We start from the raw sequence: 19995 nt of genomic DNA on the forward strand, positions 1-19995 counted from the left end.
AACAAAGGACAAAAAGACAAAAATCCTGACACATCTATTTCTTCAGCTGTGTTTAATAGATACTGAACTAAAATGACCGATATTAGGAGCCAAAACTTTTTCTGTAAAGAGCCACTAAGTTTCTTAGGCCATACAGTCTCTGCCACAGCCACTTGGTGCTGTGTGCACAAGCACCATAAACAATACAGAAAACAACGGGCAGGTCTAGATCCAACAGAACTTTATTAATTGGAATCAGCAATGGGAAAGACACATCCAAGGGACCCTTATTGCCAACCCCTGGACCAGCACCAATTTGGAGGAAAAATCCTATCGGATGCATCATTTCTTCATCTGAGCGCTTCCTGTTGGAGAAGGGTCTTCATAAGGCTTGATGAAGGCTCATATCTAGGCACTCTGTCCCTCTCCCTCAACGTCCTTTGATAAGTGCCAGTTGGCAAGGGGACCGTCCTTCCACGGCAGTTATTCTGAAAGACAAAGCAGGGGTAGAGATTAAAGCCAGGCCCAGGTCTTTGTGCTGTGCTCAGCATATCAAGTGGTCCTCTTCAGATCGGACTGTGCTGGCTGTACACCTTCAGAAAGAGACAGAACCATTCTTTCGCTCAATAGTCTTCCGTGTGGGTGTGGGAGGGAAGGTTGACGAAAAGGCCCTTCTGAAAGGCCGGCTGAAAGGAAACCATTCTCCCTGGCACCACGGACGACTCTTTCTCATGTGAAGCTGCGTGATCACTTTTCATTTCACTCCTCAAGCACCCCATGGCACCCATCCACGTATTAGGCTAATAACTGCATGAAGCTAGTTAAAAGGAACCCGAGCAATTATTTTAATTAGATGAGAACAAAAATAACACTCCTGGCTTCTGTTTTAAGGGGGCAAGAAGGAAGTAGTCAGGGTTCAAAAAGATCCCACAAAATATTTTTTTTGTGAAAGGAAAAATAATTAAGGCCAAATTTAGAATGTACTCGCAATAAATGGGCCAAATAAAATGAATGGCCCCACTGTGCAGCCAGGACCCATTCACAGAGAAGAGCTCCAGAAAGCTCATTTCTATGTGATACCATCTTGAGGACACAGCCAATTTTACACAGTGAAAGTGAATGTCTAGTAGACTTTAATGGTCCTTGTGAATCCCTCACGCACCCTCTTAAAGAGTTTCTGTGTAAACTCTTTTATTAATAAGAGACAGGGGCAGGATCTGGCTCAATTTGCCTTTTAAGCAGGATTTTTTTTTTGTTTGAATTTTTAAATTGCTCTGGAGAAATCTACCTTCACCGAAGATCCCTGTTGCTAATCTGTTCCATACAAGGTGGCCTCCGTCACAAGAGGACTTTAATCGCTGGACTGCGCTCCACGACACAGGGAGAGCTCGGAGCCACAGATTTCCCCAGCCTTGGCCTCAAGCCTCAGTGGAGAGACTCTGCCGCTTTGACCTCTTCCTCACATCTGCCTCTTCTAAAAAGAAACAAAATGAAACTCAGAGCCGTCAGCTGGTTGCTATTGTTTGTGCTCTGTGGCTCTACAAATGCTAGCTGAGCACCTACCCACCCACCCCCCCACATACACAGGCGCGAAGTTCCAGATTCCCACAGATCACCAGGGCCTGAGCTCCGCCGCACACAGCTCCATAGCCATTAACTCCTACAGACAAAAACATGGGCAGAAACAAGAGCCAGCCGCCCTGGCTCGATTGGGTCAGGGTTATCTAGCCTGAGCTTAATATTAAAGAGTGGATTACCCGAGAGAAACACATGGATGTTTCAGGCCGAAAGATCAGCGCAAGCAGAAGCTGAGACACTCAGAACGCTGGTGCTCAGACAGAGCTAGCCCCACTACAGTGAGTGAATGATCCGACAAAAGGAGAGGAGCCGAGAAAACAAGCTGCAAAGAGAAGCCCCAGCCAGGTGCTGTAGTTTGAAGACTGGTATCTTCTCCGGTTCCCACTTTATCCTAGGACAGTCTGTCTATTGTCACTTGTAACCTGGGCTATGAGTAGGATAGCCTGGGCTATGAGTGGGACATCTGAATGCTAATCCATCCTTTCTCAGGCGTTCAACTGCTCACCCTTAGAAGGAACAAGGACCGCCTCTTGTTTACCTCTTGTTGAAAAGCATGAGGTGAATTTTGAAGTTTGCTTGCTGTTGCTATAAGTAACAGCACGATCAAAAGCAGCTAAGGGGAGGAGAGGTTTTTATCTCACCTCACACGTACAGGTCACAGTCCATCGCTGAGGAAAGCCAGAGCAGGAACGGAGGCAGAAACTCCAGAAGAATGCTGCGTGCTGGCCTCACTCTCATGCTCATGTTTGGCTTGTTTATATAGCCAAGGTCCACCTGCCTAGGGATGGGGCAGGCCATGGTGCGCTGGTCCCTCCCACAGCAATCAATTGAAATAATCCCTCACAGATATGGTCACAGGCCAATGGGATTGCAGCAAGGCTTCAGTTAACGTTCCCTCTTCCCAGGTCACTCTAGGTTGTGTGAGTGGGCAATGGAAATTAATTAGGCTACTGTTTTTGCCGATAGTGAGTGTGTTGTTGTAAAGAGGTGTGGCCTTTGGGTGGTGATGACATCATGGGCCCTCTACCTTCACGAAGGAGAATAGTGCCCTCATTTCACAGCAAGGCACAAACTGGCTCCCTGCACCTTCCACCATGTAAGAACTCCACCACAAGACACCATTTCTACAGTCCAAATGGGACATTGTTACTGTTGGTACCTTAATCTTGGGCTTCCCCCTCTCCCAGAACTATGAGCAAATACATTTCTTCTGTATATTAATTATCTAGGCCAGGGCCAAGAGCATAACTTAGAGGCCAAACACTTGCCTGGCAGGCAGAAAATCCCGAGTTTCATCCTCATCAGCACAGAACAACAGATCATCCCATCTAAGGTCCGTGGTGGAGCAGCCCACACAGACCGCAATAACAGGTCACAGGTGAGCCTGTGCCAAGCCTACATTTGCTCTGTGAAACGATACAAACCACCTCACAGCTGGCAGCAAGGGGCTGAGACGGTCAACTGTTCAGTTCAGAGGCCAGGCTGTCAGTGAAAACAGGGTTGGCCTAGGAAGAGAGGAGGTGAGAAAGGGAAGCTATATGCCATAGGACTGGAGCAGGTTTTAAAAATAAGAAGTCTCTCTCAGGAGCAATGCCTGAGGGGGTCAAAAGCCAGAGTTAAAGCCAACTTTGAAGACTCACCCTGAGGACCACGGGCTTTAGCTGAGTGTCATCACTTGTCCCACGAGGCTTTTTCTGTCATAGGTTTTCTTTTAAACCCAAATGGCCATTGATCGTGGCTTCCAAAATCAAAATGGAGTAACTAATTCCAACCTAGGCTACATGAATATACTGTTGAGTGCCGTTCAGAAACTCAGCCAACAGTCCAGCTCTATTTACTTTTTTTAAAATGTATTCATTTTTATTTTGTGTGCATTGGTGTTTTACCTACAAGCATGTCTGTATGAGTGTGTCGGATCCCTTGGCAATGGTGTTATAGACAGTTGTGAGCCGCCATGTGGTTGCTGGGACCGGAACCTGGGTCCTCTGGAAGAGCAGTCAATGCTCTTAACTGCTGAGCAGGCTCTCCAGCCCCCTATTTACTTTTCTATGCAAACCTTATGCAAAGCCAGAGCTTCCCGTTTCAAGTCTAAGCTAAGACACACAGGAGACAAAAGGAGAGGAGGCTATGGTGAGTGTTCAGACCACTGCAGACAAGTTTAATGGCTCTGTTAGATTATCAGCCTTCTCAGGGGGTTCCCTGTGAATGAAATCTGAGAGAAATCCATCTCGCGGTTTACGAGCTGAACCTGATGACACAGTGGAGGAGAACCTTATGGCAAATGGCAGGCACACTTCACTCACAAGCGTCGTCACAAAAGTACACATTGCATGAATGAGGAAAACGCCACAGCCAGGTTGGGTTCAGTCCAAAATGCCAGGCGGGTTAGCATTCGAAAGTCCATTGGAAAAAAAAGGAATATGAGAGAGGCAGGGGCTGTGTTGAATACAAGATATTCTCTAGCAGGAGAGGGGCCGGAATGGGGCATAAAAATGTCTACAAGTCATTGTCTATGAGCATAAAATTGTCATGGAATTTAAAAATATGAGGGAAACCTACCGAACAATTTGCCACGCTGGTGGAAGAAAGAGAAAGGGGCATATCACTGCACACAAGAGAAGGGTTTCACTTAGGGTAAAGAGGTCGACATGAAGCGCTGGGGAAAGGTCTTCCCAGTGAATGGAGCATAAGCGGATACTGATAACAGAAGTCAACCTGACTGGTGTCACGGGCCAGGAATACAGCTGTGTGGTATGGAACATTTTGGCAGTCACAGAACCCTTGGGTTCAATCTCGGTTATAAGAAGAAGAAAAAAAAAAAAGATGGGAGAACAAAGGGAGAACGAAGAGGTAGGAAAGAATGGCGGCAGAGGGGGAAACGAAGGTCTTGTAGACTGTGGGTTTAAACATAAAACATGAAACAGCAAACTTACTGGAAAATACCATTAGGGTGTTTTCATGGCCTTGGGATAAGAAAAGCTCTCTCGAGATAACAAAAGTGCCAACCAGAAAGAAATTAACCATCCACAGAAACCACAAAGAAAACAATAAGTACAGAAGACCGGTAGCATTCCCAACACTTGAACACGTAAAAGATTCATATATACAACGTATGCATATCTCCTACAAATCAGCAAGAAAAGATTATAAAACTAAGCAGTCTGGGTTGGAGCGGTGGCTCGGTAGGTAGGAGTGCTTGCCCCACAAGCATAAAAACCTGAATTTGAATCCCCAGCACCCATTGACATAAAAGCTGAGCACTATCTTCCGTGTCTCAGTACAGCAGGGGCTAAGGCAGGTTGTTCCTGGAGACATGACCACACAACCAAGCCAAAACAGTGAGCTTGAGGTTTGGTGAGACACCCTGTCTCAAAGGAACAAGGCAGACATGAATAGAAAAAGACACCCGATGTTCTCCTCTAGCTAACACATGCAGGTCCATGGGTACATAAACACGTGCGTGCGCGCACACACACACACACACACACACACACACACACACACCAAGCAGGCAACTTGAGAAGAATAATGTTCACAAAAGGGAATACTCAAATGCCCAGAACACCTAAAAATATGTCCAATTCTTTTAAGAATCCAGGATATTGCGTATCTGTGCTGGTGCCCACCTTTAATCCCAGGACTCAGGAGGTAGAAGCAGGCTGATCTCTGTGAGTCGGTCTACAGAGCAAGTTCCAGTATAGCCAAGGCTACACAAAGAAACCCTGTCTGGAAGAAAGACTCAGGAAATTGAGCTAAGCTCACAAAGCCAGTCGACTGTGTGCCAGCAGAATGACTAGCAAGTATGAGCTGGGCTGTGGAGGGAGCAGTTACATTCTCCTTGGAAAGGTACTCATATTCAGCATCCTATATTAACATCGAGCAGTTCTGCCCTGCAATTTAGCGATTTCCCATCCGGTGTAAATACAGACTAAGCATAATGCGTGCGCACACTCAGCAAGACGCGCTCAGGAAAAACACACAGCTCTCTGAAACCATCTAGAACTCAAAACTGTCAAAATATTCATAAAGGGGAAGAAGGATACACTGTGCAGTATGTGATATTTTATGAAGAAAATATACTACAATTATAGCCAAAGTAATATTGAAAGAAGAAAGCCGAACACAGATGAAGACCTATCCAGTGTTAAATTCTGTACCACAGCAAAATAACTTTTAAAAAAAAAAAACAAAACTATATATCTGCTGTGTGGCTCCACTTATATGAAGTTCAAAAACAATGAATAAATAAAGCAAAATAAATCCCTGGGGTCAAAAAACAGGGTGTGGGTACCTTTGGGAAAGAAGATAGAGTTACATCATAGGAGCAATTGGGAATATCAGCCATGTGATCTTTCTTGTCCTGCCATGAGTGGGTGTGGCTATGGGATGTGTTAGATCCAGATCAATGCACTGAGGCCCACATTCATGCTCTTCCCGCCCTCCCCATGTGAAGCTCCAGCGAAACCCTCCCTTGAACATTCCAAATGTTCTTCTTGCTTCGTGATGTCACTCAACATGGGTGTGAAATAGGTGGGGACCAGGAAGAATGGATTCATGCCAGACGCAGAAGAAGAGGATGCTTTTCAGTGCGCTAAGAAGTAATACATTAAGAAGAAGGAGGGAGAGAGAGAAATATCCACTGTGAAAAGAGGATTATTCACAATAAGGACAATAGAGAGGAAGTGGACACAGAAACTCACAGCTGGCCAAAGTCAGTGGAGTGTCCAGCCACAAATGGAACCTCTTGCAAAGAGGGAAAGGAAGGTTTTAAGGGTTAGAGGTGAGAAAAGCCAACAGTGTTTGTGGACATGACAGGACCAAGGCCACTGAACACAGAAACTCACAGCACCATGGTTGCCTGCCCAAGACCAAGCTAATTTGCTTTTTAGCATGGAGCTATTGACTGTTGACAGCTGCTAGGGGAAGGAGAGTCAGTTTCTCTTAAGGGTGTGATCCCAGGTAGGTGTACCATGCTCCAGTGGATGGCAACAAACCTAGGAGTACATAAATAGCACGAATTGCAATCAGTGGTTATTAAAAACAAAAATTAAAAAGAGGACTTGAAGTTGGGAAGGGTGGGCCGAAGTGGGAGGAGTTGGGGCAAGAGTATGGGGCAAATACAATCAAAATATATTGTATGTATATATAAAATTATCAAAGAATTAATAAAAAGTATTACACTTAAATACAAATGGTGTGTACGCACACGCATGCGCACGCATGTGCATATGTGTGTCTGTGTATAAAATAGAATGTTATACTTAAACAAAAATACAGAACTAGAGGCTCCTGTGTTTCAGTATGGAAAATAGGATTTAAAAAGTAATAAATATATACTACATACAAAGCACTTTCTTATTCAATGTGTGTAATGTACATGTCAACAAGTCACAGCGTGGGGAACAATACAGTAATAGTAAAATCCAGCTCCTCCCCCAAAAGCTGGCTCCAGCAGCGGGGGCTGCATCTGCAGAGTAGTAACGTTGCCATCACAAAGCCTCCTATGCAGACAGGTAGAAGCCCACCCCCGAGTCAGGGGTCAAGGAGAAAGGTCCCCCGTGGGATAGTGTTTCGCAGTGCTGTGACCTAATCCTGAACAGCTCTCCAGTCTGTGCGGGCATACCTGCCTCTGCTCCAGGCACCTGGCTGGAAGCAGGATGCTGGGGTGAAGCAGGCTATTGTTTCTAACCTTGGAAGGCGGCACCTGGAGGCCTGTGTTTAGGCTACACCATGTGTTTCCAGAAGGTAAATGCAACAAGGAATATAACCACAATTGTTCCTAACACTACTGTGTGTACATCAACAAGCTCTAAATGTATGAAAGAACACAACATACACGTGAAACAAACAGAAGGGAGGGACTACGCCGAGCTACCTGAAACACAGCTCTGGAATTTAGAAGCCTGGCTTTCAATGGCTGTGTTTTTTAGATAGGAAACAGCGTGAAAAACACAGCCGTTATTCATCAGAGTGATTGTCCTGTGCACCTGTATACCTTCTATAATTTTTTTTCCTGGGCTTCAAGGCAATAGCTCACTAATGACATTTCAGACTTTGGAAATTTTTCCCAATAGCACACTGGAGTTCCCTCGGGGAGGAAACTGTGAGTGCGTGGATTTTTTTTCCCCGAGATCATTAACAGATATTACAAACCAATTCAAACTGCACAGTTTCTTTGCAAATTACCTTTAACTTTTAGAGCCATTGAAGGAAGTGGGGGGGGGGAGAACGTGAGTGATTTGATTTACTTAACTTGTCGACAAATTGCAGCTTTGCGCTCCATCGGTGACTGCATTTCCAACCCCCCAAAAAACAGATCTCTAACTATCTCTAATAGATATATTTTTCTAAATTACCGCTTTGAATGAGTGATATTTTCAGAGAGTAACATTGTCTTTTTTTTTTCTTTTCCATTTAGCAAGTTGCCCTGGATTTGGGGTGTTTATCCTATTGGTATGTTTAAGGTAAAAAGAAAAAAAAAGAAAAAGAAAAAAAACGAGCCCCACACTGTCTATCTGAGGCCTAATTAGGTCTTTTCAGTAATTAGTTGATTTATCCTCTCCTGGGTGCACGCATGGTGATGCTTTGGTTGTTGGTGTACTGTGCCTTTCAGAGGAGAAGGAAGAATTCTTTTATCTCATGATCAAAACCTAGTTTTCAGGCTAAAAAGCTAATATTTGGGTGAGCAGTCCCTCATTCCAAGATTACATCAGGCCTGATTCTGATTTGCATGTTTTCCACTCAAAGGACCCCCGTGGACTTCAAGAGGAGTCTCCTACAAGGACCAGCAACGTGGGAGTCCTGACAGGTTCCAGAGCAAAAACTACACCAAGCACTGCTCAAGTTGGAGCCCAAACGCAGGACACAAAACTAAAGGGTCTTCCCTGCCTATGGCATCCCATGGTGCACATGGGAAATGTCCCCAGGCCTGCTAACTGCTATCCTGGCTTCTCGGGCTCCTAAAGTAAATATGTAATGAATGATGGTTAATTTATAAGAACATGCATAAGAATATTCTTTGCATTTGGTGCCCAATAAGGCTTTTTGATCATTGTTTGAGGTGCTGGAAGTTTCTTTTCCCCCATTTTACAGTAACAAATCCCTACCCCTCAATTGACTGCAGTACTTGGGAGAGCCGGCCCCTCACCTCACCTGGGCAGTGTAGAAGAGCTGGCCCTAGTGGCATGGACACAGTGGAGCCAGCGCCTGCCCAGGGCGTGAGAATGAGAAAGCCAGCCCACCCCTGCTGGGCTTTGGCATTCAGGCCAGTTGGCACCATCTTTGCCAGAGCAGTGTTAAGAGCTGGCCCTGATGGTGTGGGTACAGAAGAACCACCTAGATAGCATGAGTGTGAGAAACCCAGTTCTGTCCCTTGCCAGCTACCACAGGCGGGAGAGTCAGCCCTGGTGGTCTGGGTATAGAAGAACCGGGCTCACCAGCTCAACTTCCATCCAAACCCAAATCCAGTGCTTTGAGTCAAGCCACCCAAACATCTACTGCTGGAGCATGTGAAGAAGTCACTCCTGCAGAACCAAAGCTGCAGGATCTCCATGACACAGGGCATCAACAGGGTATCTGCAAAGGACCCCCGTTAAGGATCCAGCATTGATAGTTTAGCAGACGCTAAAGGCATCCAACCAGACGGATGGCTCATTACAACGAACATTGGCAAGTAAAGCTGTTTGGGCAAAAGGATAGACAGGGTGACACACCATATCATGGGTGACACACCATGAAACGTTGCAGCTTCCACAGCAAGATGGGTGTTGTTGTTGTTGTTGTTGTTGTTGTTTAATTTTCATTTTTTTTATTTTTTATCATTTTTATTTTTTGTTTTCTTTGCTGGGAGGTTGCAAGAGGAGGGTGAATATAGAGGGAGATGAGTGGGATTGGGGTACATGATAAGAAATTCACCAAGAACCTATAAAAAGTTTTAAAAAAAATAATGTAAGAAGCCAACTTAAGATGAATCAAACAGAAGAATTTCATATGTCTCCATATGTCCTGCTAATAGGAAGTGGGCAAGACACCATCTGAAGAGTGTTCTGCTTGGGGAAGGAGCCTTTCTGTTATCAAGAGTAAAGGAACCGGCCCCGTGGTGGTGCATGCCCTTAATCCCAGCACTTGAGAGGTGGAGGCAGGAGGCTCTCTGTGAGTTCAAGGCCAGCCTGGTCTACAAGAGCTAGTACCAAGACAGTCAGGGCTGTTACACAGAGAAACCCTGTCTCAAAAACGACAAAGCAAAAAGAGTAAAGGAGCTCTTGGAACCTTCTACTATGTTACAGGGTAGATAATATCACCCCCACCCATGTGAGAGACAGTGGTGTGAGCTTCAGAGATCTCTATTCCAAAGTCCTATGGTCCGAGTGTAGAGAGAGACTGAGGAACCCAAATCTATCCAATGCCCTAGCCAACATTTGTCTGTCTCAAACTCACCGATGTTTTCAAATGCCAAGTTCATAGCCCAGCATCTGACAGAGAAGCAGACCCTTGGACCGTGGTCCTCTAATTTGAAATCAGACAAAGAGTAGGTACTATATTCTACATTTGCATGATTAAACTGCAAGGAGTTGGTTGCCCCACAGGTTTCCCAGTGGGGTCCTGTCGGGAAAGGCAGACATGATTGGATGTCTAAACTAACTGGCCTGAATGGTACATGGGTATCACAAAATGCTGACACACTTCAGAACTTGAGAAAATAAGACACAATCCTAGCATGAAGGAAGGCTGACGGTCCCGAGAGGATGCTTATCTGTGGGCAGGTACCTCAATCAAAATCATCACAGCTTCAAATGTGTGTTGGAACAGGGGTGGGCTAAAACTCCCATTGATCCGTTTGGCCTGTGTCCCACCATCAGAACTTTAGAGCTCTGGTCAAGTCTGCTGGGCATATTCAGGCCATGGAGGAAAATGAGAAGGTGGTTTCCTGTCTGCCCAGGGAGCACATCCTGCCCCAAACTGGCTGCCTCCAAGTGACATTGGGAGAGGATGTAGCTATTTCTAAATGCCTTCCTGTTCACTAGACTTTCACAGCTAGGTCTTCTGAAGCCAGTGGAAGAAGCCCAAACAATTCCTCGTGTGGCCACTGGGACCCTCCCCCCACCCAGGAACTCAACTCTGAGAAAGTTTGCCAGGAGTGCTCACAAAGATGTATCCCAGCTGATTCTTCTATCCTTTAACAAACATCCCGAAGAAACGTGAATACCCATCTAGACTAGTATGCTGGGTAAGAAGGGCACGAGACAGGTGCCATTTGGGAAAATATTCCACGAAGGGCCATGTGGAGAGGCCTTTTCATGCCTCCTCCCTCCACCTTCAGCTACAGGGCTGAACACCACACTGTTTCCCACCACTCGACCCCTCCGTGTGTCATTCAGATCCAACGCTTACTCCACCCCTTACCTGGATATCCCTGTGTCCTGCTGGTCCCTTCCTCTTCCACCCTGACTCAGAAAGACCTGCCATGATTTCTAGATGTGGATCTTCCCAAGCACAACGTTGCCAAGGGACTTGCTTCGGGACTGTCATGGCCATGATGGAGATGCTTTCTCTCTTGGTCCCTGGTGAACCGTCCATCTCCTCGATTCGGGAGAAGAGCGTCATCTCAGCATCTCTTCTTGTTGGTCTTTAGGCTCCTGCCCCGTGTGAATGACTCAGGAGATGAGTTGTGCCTTACCTGAGTAACAAACACTAGTATTACAGCTGCTGCAGATGCTGACGCAAAAGGATCGCCAGTCCCAGGCCAGCCTAGGTCCCAGAGCAAGACCCTGTCTCTAATTAAAACAAAAACAAACGCCAAGAGCATTTAAACCTCCCAGCTGCAATAAAAAAAAAAAAAATACAAACCTATCACTTTGTTTCATTCATTACTCTTGGCCACCCTTGAAGCAGATCAGAAGATAGTTCTCACCTGTTTCTCTCCTCCAAGTTCAAGTTCCTTCCCCCGCAGTTAACCCCCTGCCATGCCCACCCACACCTGGTCTAAAGGGATTGTTGCCTGCTAAGGACATACAACTTCCTGGGTCATCTAAGGTCCCCATGCCACCAATGTTCAGGATAGCTATGAGTACAGTGCTCTGTGGGCCCAGGTGTGACTCTTGGGTTGTCCCGTGCGACTCCATTGACAGCTAGCAGGGGTTTCGTGGCAGCTCAGAACTTTGCCCCATCCCCTGATGAATTTCCACTTGAGAGTAGAAGGCTTTTGAGAGAAATCTTTTTTATTCCTTAATTTTTTAAATTTGCCCTTATTTTTGAATTAGAAAAGCAGTACATATTGTAACAATACTTTCAATGGTGAGAAAAAAAGCAGAGATGAACATGTCTCTCTGCCCTACCCATTACCATGGTCTTGAGACAACCAGTACATGCATAGCACATAGCTACATTCAAGTCTAGTACATACAATATGTTGCACATAGATGTCCTGTGCTGTAACAGCCTGTATACCTTTCATCATCTGAATAACGTCATGAGGATAGGAGAATCTGAGCACATAGCTGTGTCTTTCATTACCTACCTATTTTCCACACCTTTCCCAGGTACGTTACTCTAGGCACTTTCGAGAAAACACAGATTTGCTTTGGCCAGAGGGTCATGGCTGTCTTTAGTGACCTCCATTTCCTGTTATGATTCTGCTGCCGCGGCTGCCGCTGCTACCGCTGTCATTGTGGGGTTTGATGAGATGTTTGTTTGTTTGTACGCTGGGAAGCAACCCAGGACCTCATTCCTGCTAAGTATTATTCTTTATCACAGAGCTCTAGCCCAACCTCACATTTTTGCCCATGAACATTCTTACTGCCCTGGGCATGCTGGGATTGGGTAGATATTGAGAGAAGCTGTGTGGGTTCCTTAACTTCTCATTTGGTTCTGAGGGATAACCTGTCTTATACACCTGTTGGCTTCCTATCTTCCTTCCCCTCCTGATGGATCTACTGTCCAATTGCATCTAACCTCATTCTTTCCCTTGATGCTCCCGAAGTCATCAATATTTCTTCTGCGGACCCATTTCCCTTTCTCCATCTACTGTCTGACAAAGAGGACCCTGGTCCTTAGTTGGTACCTCCTATTTGTCCTTCTGCTTCTCACCCTACCAGGTCACACATTTGAGCCACATTCTTATGCCTTGTGTTGTAGGTTTCAAATAGAATGAATCTCTACTCTAGCCTTTAAAGCGGAGGCTAAATATACCTACTGTACACAATACACTTTGTTAGGTGAGAGGGGCACTATTACTAATTTTTTGTAATTGTTTTTATAGCCAGATGTGGTGTTGTACATCCAGGGTATCAGCTTGTAGGAAGGCAGAGGCTGAGATGAAAAACTCTTTAGAGTAGACTAGTAGGAGGAACTCAAGGATACACTCAACAGCCTCATCTCAAAATGAAGACAGACTTAGGAAGACCCCTCAATGAAAAGCCACTGGGAAGGATTAGTGAAGGAAGGAAGTCTCTTGAACCTCAGAGAATAGCAATGCATCCAGTCACAACTGGGTGAGAGTTATCCTTGGAACAGGACCGAAAAGATGATACCTGAAGTGCAGAAGGAAGTGAAAAATGGAAAGAATCTATAAATGAGAGCGTCTTATTCCTGCAGGCTAGACATAAATGGTAAGAGGGGCCTGACTGGGAGAGAGACCATCCCATGGGCTGCATGAGTGCCTATAACAAATGAAAGATCTGGTGAGCCATCTTTTGCATAAGTGACCATTGACAACGCAACCTGTTCTCCTAAAGATCCTTCTGAGTGAGTACGCAGCTCAAACAAACCCCCCACCTCCAGCCCCTAGATGGCTCCCCCTCCAATGCACATCAATCAATTTCCCCAGCAAGAAACAGACACCCTGGCACTGTCCTGTAAGAAGTCTTTGCAGCTACCAGGATACCCTTTTGTTACCCTAAAGGATGGCTGAAATATTTCAAATTAATTAAATGCATCAACTTTGAATTATTTCTTCCCACAAAAGACAAACAAAATAATAAAAGAAAATTGTGCTGATTCTTCCCCAGAAGCCCTCTTGTCCACTTGGAGACCAGGCTGTGATTCAGAAGGGAGACCAGAGTGAGGTGAATTTGTCTCCTGGGGACTGAACCTGTGACCTCATTAGCGCAGGGTTCTGATCAACTAAGCCACCAGGCGCATCCCTCACTGAAGGCACCATGGCAGTAATTTGCTCCATGTTAATTCTAAGATTAACTACAGATGAGAAGCATTCCTAGGGGGCAAAAATGAGAGATTTGCTAATTCTTGGGAAAAGATGTAGGTCATCAGTTTTTGAACCCTTCAGTTTTAAAATATAATTCTGTAATCTTGAAACAATGCTCACCATCGTCTATACCTTCATGATGTTTTTTAATCGCTGCCTACATCAGAAGGGCAAAGCAAATGGTTTCGCCATTGCAACCGCAAGATACAAATCAAGTACTTATTTAGAGATTTCTCTACATTTTCTGTGTTTAACACACAACACAGAATGAACAGGTCCCGTGTTGAGCCGAAGATGGTTTTCCAAAATCTCGAGGGCTGCACACCACCACTGCCACCAAGATGCTAAGTCCCAAAGAGGCAATCCTCTCTCCCCCAAGAAAAAGGGAAGGTTAGTGTTATAGACCTGTCTCAAGATGGAGGAAGTTTAATCCACTCCTCTCTCTTCCTTTTCCTTTAACCAGTCTTGAAAAGTTAATCTTTAAAAACAGTAAATATGGCTGCAATACTGTTTTGACGCTGGCTTCGTATCCTGTACTCAAATTCCTATGAATATTCTGCCTGCTTCCCATCTCTGAGAACAATTTCCGCTCCGAGGCTACATTAAACATTCAGGCCATTTCAGCTTCAGCTGCCCCCACCCTTACTGTGACTTTGAACTTGATATGGCTGAGGAAGAAACGAAAGCAACGATTTAAAAATATTAATAAAGATGGGCTCTATCCCAGACTTTGTAATTTTGTGCAGGAACCTCTGTGAGGCGTCCTGGGAAGGGCGTTGGGAATGTGCCCGTACTAGCTTTTCTATGGGAAGCTGACTGGAATCCCACTGCTTTCTGGAAGGATTTTCCCCATGGAGAAACTCAAGCCTCACACTTGCACATTAAACCTTCTCTCCTATGAGTTTAAAGCAATGATTTAATACCTTCACCTGACTGAGGATGGAGTTCAATGGTCGAGCGAGCCTTGGCTTTGAGCACTGACTTATGAACACCTTGACAGGCATATACATATATATATACATATACATATACATATACATATACATATACATATACATATGCATATGCATATACATATACATATACATATACATCTAGGCTACTGTCAGTTGTAAGAGGCACCTCCCACATTTGTTGGTAACTCCCAGCCTGGCATCAGTGGAGCATCCTGGGTCATGCCTTGACCATTAGAGGGTCATAGGAAAGTTAAGTCTACTGTGTCGACTGTCAATTTTTTCATCTGTAAAATGATGGCAATTATAATTACTACTAAATAGGACTGCTGCTGTGCACTAGAAAAGCACATAAAATTATTCAGATCAAGGTTGAAACATAGCACCGAGGAACTCATTCAAATGTAAGCATCCGGGCTGGGGGTGTAACTAGGGTAGAGCACTCCTTCAGTTTGTCCCGTGTATGGGACCCTGTGTTTGAGCTCCAGCACCACCAAAACGAATGGCTAAACTGTGACAACCCAGCTACTGTGTGCCTCTCTCGAGCAAAGCGTCCCCATCTGGGTGTAATACATTGCATTCCAAATATCCCTCGCTTTACAAAGTTGCAGCAGAAGTTAAATATGTACTACGGCTCTACATCCACAAGGAAAACACTAACGATTCAACTGAACACAACATGCTTAAATAGCAGGCTCTGATTCACATAGCTAAGAGGCAGAAGCCTAAAATGAAAATAGCTAGCCCTGATTTCCAAATTAATGCCTATAAAAATGTTTTCTCCTGAAATTCACTCTAAAACAGAGCAGTGGAACTTTCCAAATTAGCATGACCGAAATAGATGATCTTGCTGTCTACAGCGTATCCAATTCTTAACCAACCTAAAGGTTTGAAGGAATTTCAAAAAAAGGGGGGGTATAAAAATATTATCTGCCTATTCAAATAATCAGGCTAAGTACGTTTTTATCTGAAAATACAATCTGAAACAGTCTCATTTTATAGTCAAGAAACTCTCTTAACATATTCAGGGAGCTGCCGTTTTAAACAACTCAAGTTGAAGCTGCCAGTCAGAAACTAAATAAACAAAACCTAACCTGCTGGGTAGTATCCGTCCGTACAGTCCTGGACACAGTTGCTGTAATCTGCAGGGGGATGGGTGGTTCAGTAAAATAAATAGTTCTCATTTCCTCTCTATATTTTCTCAAACCACACCAATGCACTTGTCTGTGGCTCACTTGAAGGGCTCGGTAAGCACTCTCCCCGTCTCGCTTAGAAGACTATGTTTTATTTTTATTTCATAACGAAATGGGAGAAAGGATGTGGGTGTCTATTGTCCCAATGCACTGAGTCCTAATCATTTCCCATTCTCACTTGTCAGCAAGGTAGTGTTCCTAAGAGACTCGGGAGCTTTTTAGCCATTAAATATTGCCTTTTGCTTTGTGATATTTGTTTCTTTCCATAAAATGATGCTGTGTATTCCCCCTAATGGTGAAGGATGAAAGAGAGAGAATTCTATTTGGTGATATTGAACCACAAAGAGGTGTACTTCAGAGATCAAATCCCCAATAGAAGAATAAAATGTGTGATGTGAGATGGAAACATGGGATTCCTCACAAATAGCCAACATGATTGGTAATTCAATAACACTGTTGTTTTGTTAATATTTGAAGGGGGAAGGATATAGTTCTTAGGCATTCGCCTTCAGCCAGACTCTCTCTGCTTGCCTCCGTTCCCCAAGTGAGCCGGGATGTTTATAGGCACCAACGTCTGAGAGCCTTGGAAAGGGCTGTTAAAGCCACAAAGGTCATAGGCAAGAGTTGAAGAAGCTATTGGACTTACCTCGACCAAGACTACAGCTGTATCTTGGTCTCTGTGACTCAGTAGCCGATGGGAATCATCTGCTTTCAACAGTGCAGAATACCTACAGCATCACTGCAATCTGAGCAAGAAAGATACGCAAAGTTCTACAGTGAAGCCAAATGTGGTGGTGTATGCCTATAACCCCAACTACTTGGGTGTCTGATGCAAGAGGATCAAGATCCTAAGAGTTCAAGGCCAACCTGGGCAACATAGTGTTGCAAGGCTACTCAGTCCCTTTCTGAATATTTGGGTAATCAGGTATCATTTTGAGCTTTGGCTTCTTTATCCAGGATACTCTTATGGCGGTGGTGGTGATAATGTATTGGAAGCTGTGCTGGTGGTGATGGTGACCGTGTTGATGGTGATCGTGATGATACTGAAGGTTGTGGTGGTGGTGGTGGTGGTAGTTATGAAGGTGGTAGTAATGGAGATGATGGCAAGACATTGGGATTAATGGAAGTGGTGCTGGTGGTAAGGGTAATGGTGAGGGTGAAATGGTAGTGGTGGTAGTGGTATTGGGGGTATTAGTGTTGGAGTTGATGGGGGTGGTGATGGTAACAGTATTGGAGTCAGTGGTAATGGCGGTGGTTAAGGTAGTAATGGTAGTTGTGATGGTAATAATGGTATTGGTGGTGGTCATGGTGGAAATGGTGCGGGAGGGAGGTAGTGATTATACGATAATGGTCATGGTGAGCATGGTGATGTTGGTGAATCAGAACACCTGCACTTTACCAGTGGAGTGAGCACGATCTTGACCTTAAATTTCAAAAGATGAACTGAAGACTTCAGCTTCAGAAAGCCGCTCTTTCTATGTTTTCTAAGTCTTCATTTCTAGTAATCAGATGCTAAAGTAATCATACTTATGCTGTTTTATAAAGTTTATTCTACTTTTAGAGTTATGTTTGTCTCTGTGTATCTGTTTCTGTATTTGTGTGTGTGTGTGTCTGTTGTGTCTATTTCCGTGTCTGTGTATGTGTCTATCTGTGTGTGTGTCTGTCTGTTTGTGTCTATGTCTGTTTCCGTGTGTGTGTATCTGTGTGTGTGTCTGTCTGTCTGTCTGTCTGTGTCTGTGTGTCTGTCTGTGTCTATTTGTGTCTGTGTGTCTATGTCTACATCTGAGTCTCTGAACATGAATGTAGATGTCCATGGAGGCCAGAAGAGAGAGTGGGAGTTACAGACAGTTGTGAGCCACCGAATGTTGGTGCTGGGAACCATGCTTGGATCCGGTGCAGGAGTATGTGCCCTTAACCTTGGAGTCATCTCTCCAACCCCAACAATATTATTATCGATTATGACTTGAAAGACACTTTTAAAACAATGGGAAAACAAAGCAGAAATCAAGCCACTGCTTCGGGGACATATGGTGAGCTTGACTAATCTTCATGCATATTTGTTGTTGTTGTTATTCTTAGCTATTACTTTCATCATAACCATTGTCACTGAAAGCATTTCAAAGTCCCAGGAGTCCTTGAAGATGCTACACTGTGAAATCCCAAGGACAGACAAGTTCAGTTCATGGAGATTTGTGTAGACCCGTGGGACAACACTCTTCTAGCAATGTCTGGACTGTCTGGGAGTGGAAATTCATGCTTACAGCACTTGCCATGATAATGAAGAGACACCCTCACAGAGTAGAGTAATTTAGAAGATAAGGAGAGTCGTGGCGCAGGTCACTTACATTTCTCTCCTTTCTTTTAGTCTCACTGTAACATAGAATGCCTACAGTCACTTCAAAGTCAGGCGTGGTCATGTTGACTCAGGAAATATGAGCAGAAGGGGCAGGTGTCACCAGTGAGCAGAAGCATCAGGATCCTGGAGAATATCCACCAAGTTCTCCCTGTAGTGAAAGAGGAAACAGGAAAAGAAGTAGCCTCCATCACTCCAGAATCCTAAATGGCATTGACAAACAGACCTCATTCTGACCCACAATAGACTTACATGGGAGAGTGAGAAATAAATTCCTGATATCTTACGCCACTGAAATTTGGATAGTAAACCACAGCCTAATGTGTCCTAACAGACACCAATGTCCCAAATAAGAGTATTGAAAGTGCCTTGTGGTCACACAGCAAAGAAGTCTACATTTCTCCTTCAGTAAACAAAGCCTTTCTGAGACTTCAACTCTGTTCCATGTCAGAGTGAACGTGCCTACAAAAGGGAAGGGCTGGCTATCACAACCCAGATGTGATGGAAAGTCATTCTTCCCCATGGCAATCCCATCTGAATATAGGGAACTCGTATAACTGCACTTGACTTTAAAGAATCAAGTATCCCCTCCCCATGAGGCAAGCAGACAGGTTCAGCGCCACCCCCATCCCTGCCACCCATGGTCACTTTCAGAGCTGTTCCTTTAAACACGTTAAAGTGTCAGCCACCTTAACCTTCTGTTTTTCAGAAAACCAGACCTCATCAACGTTAGTACCACGCTGCATGCTAAGTGGGGCAGTAGATGAGAGAATTCCATCTGTGCCTGCCCTCCAGCCACCCAAGCTCCACCCCCAACAGAACTGGGACTGGATTTGAAAACCCTAGAGCACACAAAGCCCAGGCGCTCTTTGAAGACCTGGCCCAGCATTATTTGTAAGTTAAAGACTTGCTGGGTCTTGCCAAAAACAACAGGGAGGGAAGAAAAGCAACGGTTGTGGGGTTTGTTTTGTTTTTGCTTTGCTTTTTTTTTCTTTTCTGAACTTGGGAACTTAGCATAAGCCTCCTCTTTTCTGAAAGACTGGATGGCTCCAATCTTTCACGGTGGAGCTGACCTCTCAGTGGCCATTGGCCCCATGAGATCCAAGTGGCTTCTTAATGGTCAGCCCTTTCCTTCCCAAATGAATCTCATGCTTGCCATAGCCAAAATAGATGTCCTGGTTTCTTACAAAGAGGCATCAGGTCTTGTACAATGTCCAGGGACATTGTCAAAACATAATAAGATGAGTGGGTGTGTGTGGTTTGATACGCTACAAGTGGCATTATTTCTTTCATTCCCAGCCTCTCCTGTGTCTAGCTTGCTCTGCCCTAGCAAGAACAGAAGAAATACACACTTGCTAGACATATGTCCAATGCAAAATCCTGACCAAACCCTTTGAGTTGGGTTCTATTGTGTCTGCGAATGCAGTGTAAGGTAGAGAGTTCTGTGGTTCACTCAAGACATATATACAGGGCTGACTGTAGAGCCTGAGTTAAAGACACAGTATACACACAGCAGCAACTCTGATCTAGAATGACCTGCTACCAGGCAAGTTTTGTAGTGGGATAATCTTTTTGTATACTGTGACGATGTGCCTCTGCCAAAACATCTTCTGATTGGTTTAATAAAGAGCTGAATAAGGGGGCTGGAGAGATGGCTCAGTGGTTAAGAGCATTGCCTGCTCTTCCAAAGGTTCTGAGTTCAATTCCCAGCAACCACATGGTGGCTCACAACCATCT

At 44.7% G+C, this 19995-nt stretch overlaps 1 long non-coding RNA gene across 3 annotated transcripts in view; it reads right to left on the reverse strand.

Annotated features, from left to right (window-relative positions):
- Positions 1-205: 205 nt before the first annotated feature.
- LOC102000915 overlaps positions 206-19995 on the reverse strand; it is a 48017-nt gene continuing 28227 nt past the window's right edge. For all 3 annotated transcript variants that reach the window (XR_003378112.1, XR_001229225.2, XR_003378111.1), the window contains 4 exons: positions 18251-18409; positions 16552-16651; positions 10960-11233; positions 206-467 (listed from right to left, as the gene is read on the reverse strand). This is a non-coding gene — a long non-coding RNA (uncharacterized LOC102000915). The remainder of the gene's footprint in view (positions 468-10959; positions 11234-16551; positions 16652-18250; positions 18410-19995) is intronic.

Source organism: Microtus ochrogaster, linkage group LG2, assembly GCF_000317375.1.
Source record: "Microtus ochrogaster isolate Prairie Vole_2 linkage group LG2, MicOch1.0, whole genome shotgun sequence".
NCBI lineage: Eukaryota > Metazoa > Chordata > Mammalia > Rodentia > Cricetidae > Microtus > Microtus ochrogaster.